Raw genomic sequence first — 14360 nt, forward strand, 5'->3', positions numbered from 1 at the left:
ATGAAGTTGTGGGAGATAAGGAAGATACTAGAGGACTGAAAAAGGGCCAGCATAGTGTCCCTCTTCTAAAAGATGAAAAAAGAAGACCTAATAAATTATAGATGAATTAATTCCACCAGTTAGATACTGGGAAGTTAGTGGAGCATATAAGGAATTTCATTTACAAGCATTTGAAGGAGAAAAGGCAGCAGCCAATGTGGATTTACTCAGTACAGAGTGTTCCAAGCAAACTTCATCTCCTCCTTCAACAAGATAACTAGTTGGGAGGAGGAAGGGAATGCAGTAGATGTAATGTGTTTTTACTTCAGAAAGAGTTTTGAGAGTCTACACAACCTTCTCCGGTTTTGGGCGCCGCACTTCAAGAGGGATGTGGATAGCCTAGAAAGGGTTCAGAGAAGGGCTACTCTTATGGTTGAGGGCCTGCAGGTAAGACTTGTAGATTCATAGACACTAGGGCTGGAAAAGACCTCAGAAGATCAAGTCCAGCCCCCTGCCCCAGGGGCAGTAAGTCAGCAGGGATCATAGGATCCTAACAAGATAAGCATCCAAGTGTCTCTTGAAGGTGTTCAAAGTAGGTGCTTGAACCACCTTCGGCGGCAGTCTATTCCAAACCTTGGGGTCTCGGACATTAAGGAAGTTCTTCCTTATGTCCAGCCTGAATTGGTCATGGAAGAGTTTGTGACCATTTGACCTTGTCATCCCTTGGGGCGCTTTGGTGAACAAACATTCCTCCAGATCCTTGTAAGCACCCCTGATAAACTTACAGGTGGCCACCAGATCACCCCTGATCCTGCGCTTTTCCAGGCTGAAGAGTCCTATGGCATCATAAGGTCTGTTTTTTCCTGACCTTTGGTCATGTACATGGCTCTTCTCTGGACTCTTTCAAGCTTCTTCACATCCTTTTTTGAATTGTGGGTCCCAAAACTGGACACAATAGTCCAGTTGCAGCCACACCAAGGCTGAGTACAAGGGGAGAATGACATCCTGGGATTTGCTTGAGAAGCATCTATGGATGCAAGCCAGCGTTTTGGTCACTTTATTAGCCGCAGCATCACATTGAAGGCTCATGTTCATCTTGTGGTCAATGATGGCCTTCAAGTCCCTTTCGTCTGTAGTGCTAGCCAGCATAGCACTCCTGAGCCTGTAAGGATGCTGCAGGTTTTTCTTCCCAAGGTTTTTCAATGTTAAACACCATCAGTTTCTCATCCACCCATTTCCTGAGCTTGTCAAGGTCTGCCTGGATCACCCTTTTGTCCTCAGGTGTGGATGCTTTATCCCAGAGTTTTGTGTCATTGGCAAACTTGGCTAGTCCACTTCTGACACCAATGTCTACATCATTAATAAAGATGTTAAATAGTATAGGCCCTAGGACAGAACCTTGAGGGACCCCACTGATCACAGTGCACCACAACGATTGACTTCCATCAACCACCACCCTCTGGGTCAGACCACAGAACCAACTCCCCAGCCAAAAGATTGTGGTGAGGCTGAGGCCACAATTAGCCAGTTGTGCCAAAAGGTGATCATGGGATACCAGATCAAAGGCTTTTTAAAAGTCAAGATATACAACATCAATCTCTTCTCCCTTGTCCAGGTGATAGATCACCTGGTCATAAAAGGAAATGAGATTGGTCAAGCAAGACCTACCCACAACAAACCCATGCTGGCTATTCCTCAGGATGTTGTTGTCAGCTAGTCTGTTAAGAATGGCCTCGTTGATAATCTTTTCCAAAACCTTCCTGGGATAGAGGTCAGGCTGATGGGCCTGTAGTTAGCTGGATCCACTTTCCTCCCTTTCTTGAAGATAGGCACCACCTTGGCCTTCTTCCAATCTCCATGCACTTCACCAGAGCACCAGGAGTTCTCGAAGATCCATGCCAGGGGCTGAGCTATGATGGTAGCCAGCTCCTTGAGTACCTTGGGGTGTAAAGTGTCAGGGCTGGCTGACTTGAAAGTATCCGGCCTTTCAAGGTGTTCCTTCATGAGGTCAGCATTGATGCAGGGTAAGGAATCTCTCTCACCCGGGCCTCCCTGGCCTGTAATGGAAAGGGGTATCCCATGGGACTGGTGCAAAACTGACACAAAATGCCCATTTAGCAAGGTTGCTTTTTCCTGGGCATCAGTTGTCAGTTGTCTCATCTGGTTTAGCAGAGGTCAAACATTGCCCTTGCTGTTCTTCTAGCTCCCTACATATCTAAAAAAGAACTTATTGTGCTTGATATTTGAAGCTAGTTGGAATTCCATCGCAGCCTTGGCTTTCTTGGTTTGCTCCCTGCAGGTCTGGACCAGTGCAGAATATTCCTCCTTGGAGGTGATCCAGTCCTCCATCCTTTGTAGGTCTTCCTTTTTAAACGCATGAGGTCCACTAGTTCCCTGGAGAGCCAAGGGGGCTGCTGTTCCCTTTTGCTGCCTTTCCTCTGAGTTGGGATAGACTTTGCTTGCGCATCCAGGATTGCTCCCTTGAGGAGTAATCACTCATCCTGAACTCCCATCCCCTTTGTGTTGTGGGCCCTTTATGGCCTCACTGACAAGCCTCCAGAGCTTCTCGAAGTCAGCTTTCCTGAGGTTGAGGACTTCTGTATTGCTGACTGACTTGCCAGCTTTATGGTGGATGGTGAAAGTGATCAGCTCATGGTCACTGTCACCCAGCTTTCCTTCAATTGTTAGGTCACTGATTAGGTTGTCCCCTGTTGCCAGTACCAGGTCGGTACTATGAAGACAGACTGAGGGACCTTAGGGCCCTGGGGGCGCAGGTGAGGGAGCTCCAGGAGGAGGTTAGCAGGCTGAGGGGAATCAGGGAGGTGGAGGAAGAAATTGATAGCTATTTCCTTTCTCTGCAGGGCCACACACCCAAGGAGGAAGCACCTTGGGAAGTGCCCTCCACTGCAGAGTGGCAGACAGTCATCTCAAGAACCAGGGCTGCTTGTAACACAGCAGTACCAGTTCCTCCAGTCTGGGTGGAGAACAGGTACGAGGCCCTGGCAACACTGGAGGAAGAGGAGGGGGAGAAGGCAACCGGAGAGGAGGAAACTCCACACTTTCCATGCTCCGAACAGGCCAAAGGAGCTAAGCAGTCCCATAGGAGAAAGCGTCGAGTGATCATCATAGGTGACTCCATCCTGAGAGGTACAGAGGGCCCCATCTGTCACAAGGACCCTTTGACACACGAGGTCTACTGCCTACCTGGAGCAAAGATTCGTGACGTGACGGGGATGATCCAGGCCACAATCCAGCTCACCGATTACTACCCCATGGTCCTAATCCATGTGGGCACTAATGATGCAGCCAGGAGAAGCCCTGATCACCTGATGGTGGACTACCATGCTCTGGGGGGGCATGCTGAAGGAGATAGTTGTACAGGTGGTATTCTCTTCTGTTCTACCAGTGAGCGGATGTGGAAGATGGCATGAGATGTGCATCGCAGAGACCAACTGCTGGCTTTGGGAATGGTGACTTGAGGTGGGCTTTGGCTTCCTTGACAATGACCCGCACATCACAACGACAGATATGCTTGGGTGGGATACGCTCCATCTTTCATCTAAAGATAAGCATGTGTTTTCTTATAGGTTGTCAGATCTCCTCCAGCGGGCTTTAAAGTAGGCTTGTCGGTGGGCAGGGTAAGACGAGGCAGGAGGAAACCTTGGACCGCTAAACCAAGCAGCACCCACAAGTACAGCCCAGCCTAGACTGACGAGCAGAACATATACACAGGTAAGCAACAGGGGCCAAGGCAATGCTATGATTAGGGGGCCAGTGCATACATCCACAGGAGGCCTCAAATGCCTCTACACAAATGCTTATAGTATGGGAAACAAGCAGGAGGAACTTACCCTCCTGCTAGCTGACACCAACCCAGACATAGTGGGGCTCACTGAAATGTGATGGGACCCAATGCATGACTGGGCAGTGAAGATCAAGGGCTATAGGCTGTACAGGAGGGACAGGACAGGGAGGAAAGGTGGGGGTGTGGTGTTCTACATTAAGGAGGAATACACATCCTCACCAGGTAGACCAGAGTCAGAGGAGGGTCACACAGAAGTGCTCTGGGTTAGAATACAAGGCAGTCGAGGGGAAAGAGACTTAATGGTGGGGGTCTACTACAGATCACCCAACCAAGGGGAGGAGCTAGACCAGGAATTCTTAAGTCAGCTCACGGAGGTCGTTAGGTCAAAAGACGTGGTCATCATGGGTGACCTGAACTTTCCACACATCTGCTGGGAAGAACAGTGAGCCAGGTCTGACCACTCACGTAGGTTCCTAGCCAAAATGCAGGACCTCCATTTAACCCAGGAGGTCCACAGGCCCACCAGGGGAAACGCCTTGTTGGACCTGGTGCTGGCCATGGGTGATGACCTGGTGAGGGGGCTGCACCAAGGCTCATCGCTTGACCACCTGGGCGACAGTGATCATCACCTGCTGGAATTCACCATCCAGCAAAAGGTGGCAAAGGCCTGCAGCAAGGCAGCAGCCCTAGATTTCAGGAGGACGGACATCAATGAGCTAAGGAGAATAGTCAGGGAAGCACTGAGGTCCCAGAGGGGAGGGGAGGCAGGTGTCCAAGAAGAGTGGTTGCTCCTTAAGGAGACGATCCTCCAAGCCCAAAGGGAGGTAATCCCAACACGGTTCAAAGGAAGCAGGAGGGCACAAAAGCCCCCATGGCTCACCAAAAGCATCCGGGAATGTCTTCTAGCTAAAAGGGAGGCGTACACCCAATGGAAGGGAGGGGCCATCACCAGGGAGGATTATACTGCGGTTCCTTGGGGATGCAGGGGGGCAGTGAGGATGGCCAAGGCAGAGATGGAACTGGGACTAGCTTCCCAGATCAAGGACAAGAAGAAGTCCTTTTTTAAATACATAGGGAGCAAAAAGAAGGTTCCGGGTAATGTGGGGCTCCTGCAAGACACACTAGGAAATTTGGTAGTCATACCAGATGACAAAGCTAATCTATTTAATGACTTCTTTGCCTTCACTTTCCTGAGCGGGGACCAGATCAGCGCCCCCAGCGCGCCATTCTCAGGCCCCAAGGGAGGCACACCTAGGCCATGGGTCAGGGAGGATCTAGTCAGGGAACTTCTGGGGGGACTGGATGTATTTAAATTAGCTGGTCCAGATGATCTCCACCCCAGAGTGCTGAGGGAATTAGCTGAGGTCATTGCGGGACCCCTGGCACGGCTGTACAAGCACTTGTGGTGCTCTGGTGTGGTGCCAGAGGACTGGAAGAGGGCCAATGTGGTTCCCATCTTCAAAAAAGGGAGGAAGGAGGACCCGGGGAAGTATAGACCAGTTAGTCTTACCTCAATCCTGGGTAAGCTTTTTGAGAGAATTATTGGGGCACACGTCCATGAGGGGCCAGCAGGGGAGATTATGCTTAGGGGCAACCAACACGGGTTCATTATAGGCAGGTCCTGTCAGACTAACCTTGTGGCCTTCTATGACCAGGTCACCAAATCCTTAGATGCATTGGTAGCAGTGGACATAGTCTTTCTGGACTTTCAGAAGGCCTTCGACACTGTCTCTCACCTCATTCTCATTAAGAAACTGGGGGGCTGTGGTGTCGGCACCTACACAGTCAAATGGGTTGCCAACTGGCTGGAGGGCCACACCCAGAGAGTGGTAGTGGATGGGTCATTTTTGACCTGGAGGGGTGTGGGCAGTGGGGTCCACAGGGCTCAGTCCTCGGGCCTGCACTGTTCAATATCTTCATCAGTGACTTAGAAGAGGGAGTAAAAAGCACCCTGTTCAAATTTGCTGGTGAGACCTAAGATGTGGGGGATGTGGGCATGTAAGAAGGAAGAAATAGGCTGCAATTGGACCTAGACAGGTTACAGGGGTGGGCGGATGAGAATAGGATGGGATTCAACACTGACAAGTGCAAGGTGCTGCACCTGGGGAGGAAGAACCAGCACCATACCTACAGGCTGGGGAACTCCATTCTCCTCAGTGCAAAGGCAGAAAAGGATCTTGGAGTCATCATTGATGCCAAGATGAACATGGGCTGGCAGTGTGGGGATGCAGTCAGGAAGGCCAACCGCACCTTGTCATGCATCCACAGATGCATCTCAAGCAGGTCCAGGGAGGTGATATCCCCTTCTATGTGGCACTGGTCAGGCCGCAGCTGGAGTACTGCATCCAGTTCTGGGCGCCGCACTTCAAGAGGGATGTAGACAACATGGAGAGGGTCCAGAGGAGGCCCACTTGCATGATCAGTGGGCAGCAGGGCAGGCCCTACAAGGACAGGCTACGGGACCTGAACCTGTTAAGCCTCCGTAAGAGAAGGCTGAGGGGGGATCTAGTGGCCTGTTACAAACTAGTCAGAGGGGATGAACAGGCATTGGGTGAGTCCCTGTTCCCCCGAGCACTACCAGGAGTGACTAGAAATAATGGTCACAAGCTGGCAGAGGGTAAATTCAGATTAGACATCAGGAAGCGCTACTTTACAGTCAGGGTGGCTAGGATCTGTAACCAACATCCAAGCAAAGTGGTGCTGGCTCCTATCCTGGGGGTCTTTAAGACAAGGCTTGACAATCAGCTTGCTGGGGTTGTTGGACCTCAGTACTCTTTCCTGCCATGGCAAGGGATCAGACTTGATGATCTGCTCAGGTCCCTTCCGACCCTACTATCTATGAAGCTATGACTTCTAAGGAAAGTGGTGCTTTCCCCTACCTTGGAGGTGTTGAAGGAGAAATTAGATAAGCACCTGGTTGGGGTCACTTGACCCCAGCACTCTTCTCTGCCCAGAGTTGGGGGTTGGATTCTATGATCTAATAGGTCCCTTTCAACCCTAGAAGTCTATGAAATCTATGAAATTAAAAACACAAATACAAAATGGGTAATAACTGGCTAGATGGTAGCACTACAGAGAATGATCTAGCAATGTTGGTGCATCACGAACTGAATAGGAGTCTGTGGTGCTCAAATAACAAATGTGATGGGCTGATCAGTAGAAGTGCTAGGTGCAAGATGGGTGGTGACAGTGCTTCTTTACTTGGCACTAGTTAGGCCTAATCTAGTGTTGTGTGCAGTTTGGGGCTCTGTATTTAACAAAGGACATAGAAGTTAGGGTGCAGAGATGGACAAACTCATGATAAAGGATTTGGAAGGCAAGCTATAGAAGGAGATGTTTAGGAAATAGGCATATTCAGCTTGCAGAAAAGGTGCTTGAGGGAACATGATAGCAGTCTGCACCTATCTGAAAGGTTGCTATAAGTGAAACTCCCTTTTTTCTCTCATTTCAGGGAGCAGAACTAATGGTTTGGAGTTGCAGCAAAGTAAGTTTATACAGACTATCAGGAAACACTTCTTTACTGTAGAGTAGTGAGAGAAGGGGTGGAACATCACTGGAGGTGTTTGAAAGAAATTGGATAGGCAAGAAATTGGATAGGCATTGGTTAAGGATGATCTAGAACATAGGTGGGCAAAATATGGCCTGCAGGCCGCAGCCGGAATGCCAGGCCATTCTGTATGGCCTGTGCCCCCCGCCCCTGAAAATTAGAAAATTAATATTTATCTGTCCCTGATTACCTGTCAAAGGTAACAGTACGCAGGGACAGTAGGACCCAGCAGCCACAGCAGAAAGGCCCACCTGGACCTGCTCCCACCCACCCTGAACCAGAAGCATTTGGTCTGGGACCCTGGAGCTGTTCCTGCCTCCTTCTGCCGATGAGGGAAATTCAGCTAAGAAGGCGGGGGGGGGGAAGGCTGGGGAGGACTGAAGCTGATCGCCCCATTCCTTAGAGCCAAGCCAGACTGGCTCCAGCAGTCCTGGTTCTGAAGCTAGGAACCACATGATGCCAGAGCAGTGTTGGGTAGTGAGGCTGGTGGGGAGCAGCAGCAGGCAGAAAAATGAGGAAATGACTGCAGCAGGTGGTGAGGGGATACGTGGAGCACAGTGACAGCTGAGTGGGATCATGGGGGAGATGGGTCCTGCACTGGTGCACTGGGGTCCAGATGTTGAATTAAAAAATCGTGGTTCGTTTCTCGGGAGGTGGAAAAAAACTTTCAGCTACAGACACACTTTATTAGCAACACAAAAGGTATATATTTGCAAATAGGGTCAGAGAGAGAGACAAAAGATCAATCACTCTGCCCCCGGGCACAATCATTAGCAGGCTTTTATCCCCTCTCTCCTGACCACGTGTGCAGAAGGAGGAATTTTTACAACTCATTTCCGGTTCATACAAACATATATGTAAACATGTCGCTTCATACGTCCCATGTGCATTATAATTAACTACTTAAGTATGCGGGGCGGGTAGGCTTAATATGCATTAGGTTATCACGCGTGCGTAGATGGGACCCAAGGTTACTCAAGGTTCAACCTGAAGGCAAAAATGGCATTTGCTCTTATCTTAGCCTAGGAATGTGAGGGTCATGAAAGAAAGTGTGATTTAGTGTAACAAAGAGATAGTAAATTTGCAGGACAGAGAGGGAGTGATACCTTAGTACAAAGGGCCTTTGGTGGTTTTTCCCTTCAATTTCCAACCCCCCCCTTCCCTCTCCCATTAAGGAGACAAGGAGGGGTAGCAGCTGTGTTTTTTTTTTTTCTAAATCTGCTATTGATAATGCATTTTTAATAATATTTCTAACACAGAGGAGGGCAGCAGAAATCTGGGGCCTAGGCCAGCAGGGGCTCTGGAGCCGGGCTGGCATCCCCTCTCCCTGCTGGCACAGCTGTGCTCAGCTCCTTAGAGCCCCAGGTGGCCCGGGCCCCACAGTCTTGTTGCCCCTCTCTGGGCCCCCATTGGCCCTGGTCCCGGTGCACTGGTGTGGGCCCTGCATTCCCACCCAGCTGTCACTGTGCTCCGTGCACCCACTTGGTGCCACTCACCCACCACCCGCTGCAGCCATTTCCCGAGTTTCTGCTGGCCATTACTGCTGGTCCCCTCCACCCCCTGCCCACCCCCTGCTCTGGCACCACATAGTTCCCGGCTGCAGTGCCAGGCTGCAGGAGCTGGTCTGGGCCCTGCAATTCTTGACTGGCTGTGTCCAGTGCTGGCCAGGCTGCTCTGGCTTCTCCTGCATCCTGCAGTCTCGGTTGTACAGCTGGGACTTTGGTGCCAGAGCAGCAAGCGGGGGGGAAAGGAAGCAGCAGGTGGTGATTATTCCCTTCTATGTGGCATAAAGAAGGGCAGCAGTGGCATATGTGGAGGGAAGTGAGAGCACGGGCCCTGCACTGCTGCCCCAGGCCCAGGAGTGGCAGGAGCATGGAGCCTGGGCTTGGAGGAGTGCTGGCTGGGGCTCTGCCTGCTGTGGGGGGACTGTGGGCAAACCCTCCTGCTCCACACATGCTTCAACCCTCCCCAGCCATCCTCCCCCCATGCACATTTCCCCCACAAACTCCGTATCCACCCACATCCCACACGTCCATGCACACACCCCCACATGTACCCCCCCATACCCCACACTTATCCATCCCCAAACAAACCCACCACACACCTACACCCTACCCCACAGGCCCACAGCCCCCCACAAACCTATATGTACCCACGCATACCCCCCACCCCCACAATATACAAAAGTAAAATTTTATGTTAAGCTATTATACAATCACCTCTATGTACATTATGCAAACACACAAATTAGGACAAAAATTTTTTTTGGAAATCAAATTAATTAATGCTGTAGTAGATGTTTGCTGTTTAGAATAGAATTCAATATTTTTCTGGTTCCAAGATGACAAACCCCCTTGCTGAAAGGAGTACTTCTAGGGGGCAAGGGGAGGGAATTCTGGTGGCAAAGATCAGGATTAGGGGGTGGGACTTCTGGTCCTAAGATGGCTACCAGGGGACAGGGCACCAGTCAAGGGGCAGGGCTACCCTTGTGGCCCTTGATGGCTTGCCAAAACTCAGTAAGCAGCCCACCAGTTGAAATAATTGCCCACCCTTGATCTAGCAGTTAGCTATGCCTATGCTATGTGGATATTTCCCATCCTTCTGGGCTTTGCTTGTTGCCATATGGAGCTGGAAAGAAATATTTTTACCCTCCTATACTTGTTGGGGATGGGTTTTATCTTCCTAATAAGTATTGGGTATTGGCTACAGTCAGAGCTAGGGGTTTGGTTTGGGGTGTACTAACGCTTCTGCTGGAACTAAACCTGGAGTTTTCTGGCAAGAGAGTCTTGCCCCTTCATATAGGGTTAAACTGATTGCCACATTTGAGGTCAGGAAGTAATTTTGCCCCATACTCTGGCCTTTTTCTTCAGTGGGTGGTATGGCCTTTTTCCTTGGGTCTCTCAAACAAAAATATTTATAAACCTTTGCAGCAGCAGGACACTGACTGTTGTTGTTTTCCTGTTTTACCTATGGCAGGTTAGAGTGCTGTTCCTTGTGGTTGTGTGACGAAGTTGACTGTGTTGTTTTAGTAATAGGTTAGTAGGCAAGAAGCAATCATTTTAAGAATCCTCTTCTCTAAGAAAAGAATAGGAAGCAGCAATGTTTCTGATAACCGATAAACCTGAACACAATTTACTTATCACTGATTAGAAGCAAACTTTCCTATAAAATAGTATCTCTTTAAAGAAGAGCTTTGCATAGTGACTTCTTTGTTTTATGAAGAATTCTAAGATTTTATGATTTTAACTCAGGGAATGTAGAAGTGACTAATTAATACTTTGCTACTGGTCTGCTCCTAGTTTATTACATCTAAATGTGAGACATAACTAGTGCCGGGTAAAGAGGAGCTGTCACCTATTCCTGAAGGGACAGTTTGGCTAGAGATGATCTTGCCTTAGGCCGGTGGTTGGACTAGAGGTCCCTTCCTTTCCAGCTCTACTTCTCTATTATCCTATGTTTCCAAGTAAGAACTATCTTTCTCTTTTATTTAAATGAGATTCCCCTTTTGCATGTAGATGTGTTGGGAAACCAGAGAGGAAGGAAAAAGAGATAAACGCAGCTCTAGTTCTGTCTTACTTCTTACTCATTGACTCAGTATAATTAGAGGAATAATTTACCTCTTCCTTAGAGCAACATGGGATAAGTAGAGAAACTATGACTAATACATAATTTGCCCATTAATCTATTCTTAGGTTACTACAAGTGTAAGGCACGCCTTCTCAAAGTTACAGTAACCCACAGCAATAACTCGATTTCCCCTACAACTGATACTGCTAATGAGAAGTTGGTTATGTGTGATATACTTAAGGAAAGGGTCAAAAGATAATGGTTACTCTCTAACGAAAAAGATCTCTACACAGTTCAGTCTTTATAGAGGCTGTTTGGGGCAGCTCCAGGGAAATGACGAGAGGAACCAGACCCATGATGTCAGGAGACCTCTGTAAGTATGCTACTTTTATTATACCAAAGGTGTTCAAAAGGCAAGTAGGTGAAGATAGCAGAATAATTAGTCAAATTAAATTTCTGAAACAGATTAAAAGCAATTTTAGAAGGAAGTTTTTGGCCATTTGGTTATTCCCTAGTGACTCATCAAACCATTGATTAAAATTTATTTATATTTATAAAACAAAGAAGCCCCTATACAAAGCTCTCATTTTATGAAGGATTATTTTCTATGAAGGTTTGCTTCTCCTCAGAGATAAGGAAATGGTGTCCTAGTCCAAGTTACCTGAAGCACTGTTGATTGCTTAATCATTTCTCAGAGAGGAGCATTCTTAGAATGATTGCAACTTGCCATGTTCAAGCAAGTATCTGGCCATATCCTTTGATAGCAAATTGGGCATGAGTAAAGAGATACTCATGAAAACATTTACCAATGAATTATATGACAAGGTTTTGACATGACCATCAGTTATGCCATATGCAAATAATTTACTTTCTGTCACTTCAAATACACAATTTTGTTTGGATGGCTTAAATTTATACAGGCACCAAATACAGCAAGCAGTATTGCTCAAGTATAGGGTTGGAAGCTTAGATAGGCATTTGACACACTGGAAGTGGAAATGAACTGTAAGGTGTTAACTGTTAATAATGCTTCTTCCTTCTGACATCATGTGATGTCATGTCTTGGAAGATCCTTCCTTAAGAGATGGTTTACCTGGGAATTCTCAGATAACATTCCTACTGTGTTAGGATGAAGTTAGACATTATGCTTAGAGCAGGGGTGGGCAAAATACGACCTTCAGGCCGGATCCAGCCTGCGAGGCCATTCTATCTGGCCTGCGGGGCCTCTAAAAAGTTTAGAAAATTAAAATTTTATCTGTCCTTGGTTCCTGTCAAAGATGATAGGAATCAAGGAGAGTAGGACTCAGGGGAAGGCCTGGAGGGCTCCTCCAACAGCAAGGCCCCCCTGGCCCTGGTCCCCCACCCCCATGGGACCATGGGGCCTGGGACCATTTGGCTGGCCTGGCGCAGGAAGCTCGGGTAAGGGAAGGGGGAAGGGAGGGGAGGGGACGAACTGGTGCAGAGCATGGGGAAAAGTGGGCCCTCCTCCACCCCATTCCCATAGCTCCCTGCTGCAGCCACTCACAGCCTGCACAGGGCTGTCTGGAGCAGGCACAGGCAGCCCCAGGTGGGCTGTGAGTGGCTGCAGTGTGGGGCACCGGGCATGGGGTGGGTGTGGGGTCGCTTTCCCTGTGCTTAGCACTGGCTTGTAACCCACCCCTGCTGCCAGCCTGGGTCCCACGCTGTCTCTGGGCTCATGCATCAGGGCTGCGCTGTGGTGGCAGAAGCTGTGGCCCCCTCTGCTTGCCACGCTGGACAGCATTTGCTGCTGGTGCTCAGTGTGCAAGCTCTGGGCAGGCAGCATCAGCCAACACTGCCCAGTGCAGCAAGCTGGGGGGCCACAGCTGCCACCACCATGCACAGCCCTGATGGGTGAGCCTGGATCCGCACAGAGACCACGCTGGCAGCGGGGGCAGGTTACAAGCTGGTGCTGAGCAAGGGGAAAAGTGGCGCTGCACCCTGTAGCTGCTCACAGCCTACGTGGGGCTGCCTGTGCCTGCTCTGGACAGCCCCGCATAGGCTGCAAGTGGCTGCAGGAGGGAGCGCGGGCCACGGGGTGGGCAAGAGCCTGCCTTTCCCTGGTACTCAGCACCAGCTCCTTCCCTGCCTGCGACCAGGGGGTCAGGGCTTTGCACAGCCCCCTGCCTATACTATGGGGCTGGGGGGCACTGGGAGTGAGCAGTTGTGGGAGCAGGGCCTGCACCCGTGTCCCAGGGCCAGGGCCAGCACAAGCAGGGCTCAGAGCAGGGTGACAGGAGTACAGGGTCCCAGCTGGTAGGAGCTCTATGGAGCCGGGCCAGCCCCCTTCTGTTTGTGCATGGCTCCACAGACACCTGCCAGCCTGCACCCTGCTCTGGCCCCCACTTCTGCTGGCTGTGGTACATTGGTCCCCAGATGGTGACCAGGGGGAAGGGCACCTGTCAAGGGGCGGGGCTACCCAAGCTCCACAGCTTGGTAAGCAGCCCTCTGCCCAAAATAATTGCCCGCCCCTGACTTAGTGCATACTAAGGGCACTTAAATTTTGAGCACTTACATGTTAAAGCTCATTAACTCGCACTAAATTCCCTCTGTGTATCTCAAACTTATGCCACTTCAGACAAAGGTTATTTCTGGGTTGTGCTACCTAGTTCATGTTAGGGTAATTCCAGTCTGCTCATGCAGTCCTTCAGTATCCCAGAATACACTGTTCCCAGTCCCCCCACCCAGAGCAGAAATAGAGTTCAGCTGTCCTCTTCTCTCTAGTTGCAAGCCTCAGCTCTTCAGGCAAAAAATGGTATTAACCCTTAATGTGCGACTGTTCACATCACATTTGAACATCAACATGGCTTAACATTCCACAGATTTAGTATGGATTAAGTTTAATGCATGACATCAGATAAACAGGGTTGAGTCTAATCAGCAGGGATACGGGTTTTCCATTTCCCACGGAAAATCAGAGAAAACCATGGATTTCCTGATTTTATCAAAGAAATAACGGATTTTCCCTTTTAGCAGAGATACCTGTGGATTTCCCACTTTTGCAGTAGGGCAGAGTTTCAGCCTCCAAGAGCTAATTGCAAAAAGGGCAGAAACCCCCCCAACCCTGGCCAAAGGGGGAGGGAGAGAGGGAAAGAGTGTGGCCTGAAGCTGTCAGTCACCTAAGGTTTGGCTCAGGATCACTGTTCTTCCTGGAGCCTAAGGTAAGTGGGGTTTGCAGGGGGCTGGGGGCTACCTTTGGCAGGGCTGGAGGATTCCAGGTCATGGCTGGGGGGTACCAGCAGGGCTGAGGAAGGGGGGCATGGGTGGCAAGTATGAGTGTGGGTGACTGCTAGGGCTGGGGGAAGAGCCAGTGGGGCAGGTGGGGGGGCAAGGCATTGATGTGTGGCTAGGGGCTGAGGGAGTGGGAAGGTGTTGGGGGAAGCCTCACATGAAGTACTGACTGGTGGCTCATGGACCAGGAGTGGCATGCTATTTCCAGGCCAG

At 49.7% G+C, this 14360-nt stretch overlaps 1 long non-coding RNA gene across 1 annotated transcript; it reads left to right on the top strand.

Moving 5' to 3' along the window:
* The first annotated feature begins 3589 nt into the window (after positions 1–3589).
* Positions 3590–14045, top strand: LOC149867609 (uncharacterized). Its single transcript, XR_016441736.1, has 3 exons — positions 3590–3711; positions 7236–7268; positions 13890–14045. It is a non-coding gene; the product is annotated as an uncharacterized LOC149867609 (long non-coding RNA).
* Positions 14046–14360: the final 315 nt, after the last annotated feature.

Source organism: Crocodylus siamensis, chromosome 4, assembly GCF_052110815.1.
Source record: "Crocodylus siamensis isolate JL-2025a chromosome 4, ASM5211081v1, whole genome shotgun sequence".
NCBI classification, from domain to species: domain Eukaryota; kingdom Metazoa; phylum Chordata; order Crocodylia; family Crocodylidae; genus Crocodylus; species Crocodylus siamensis.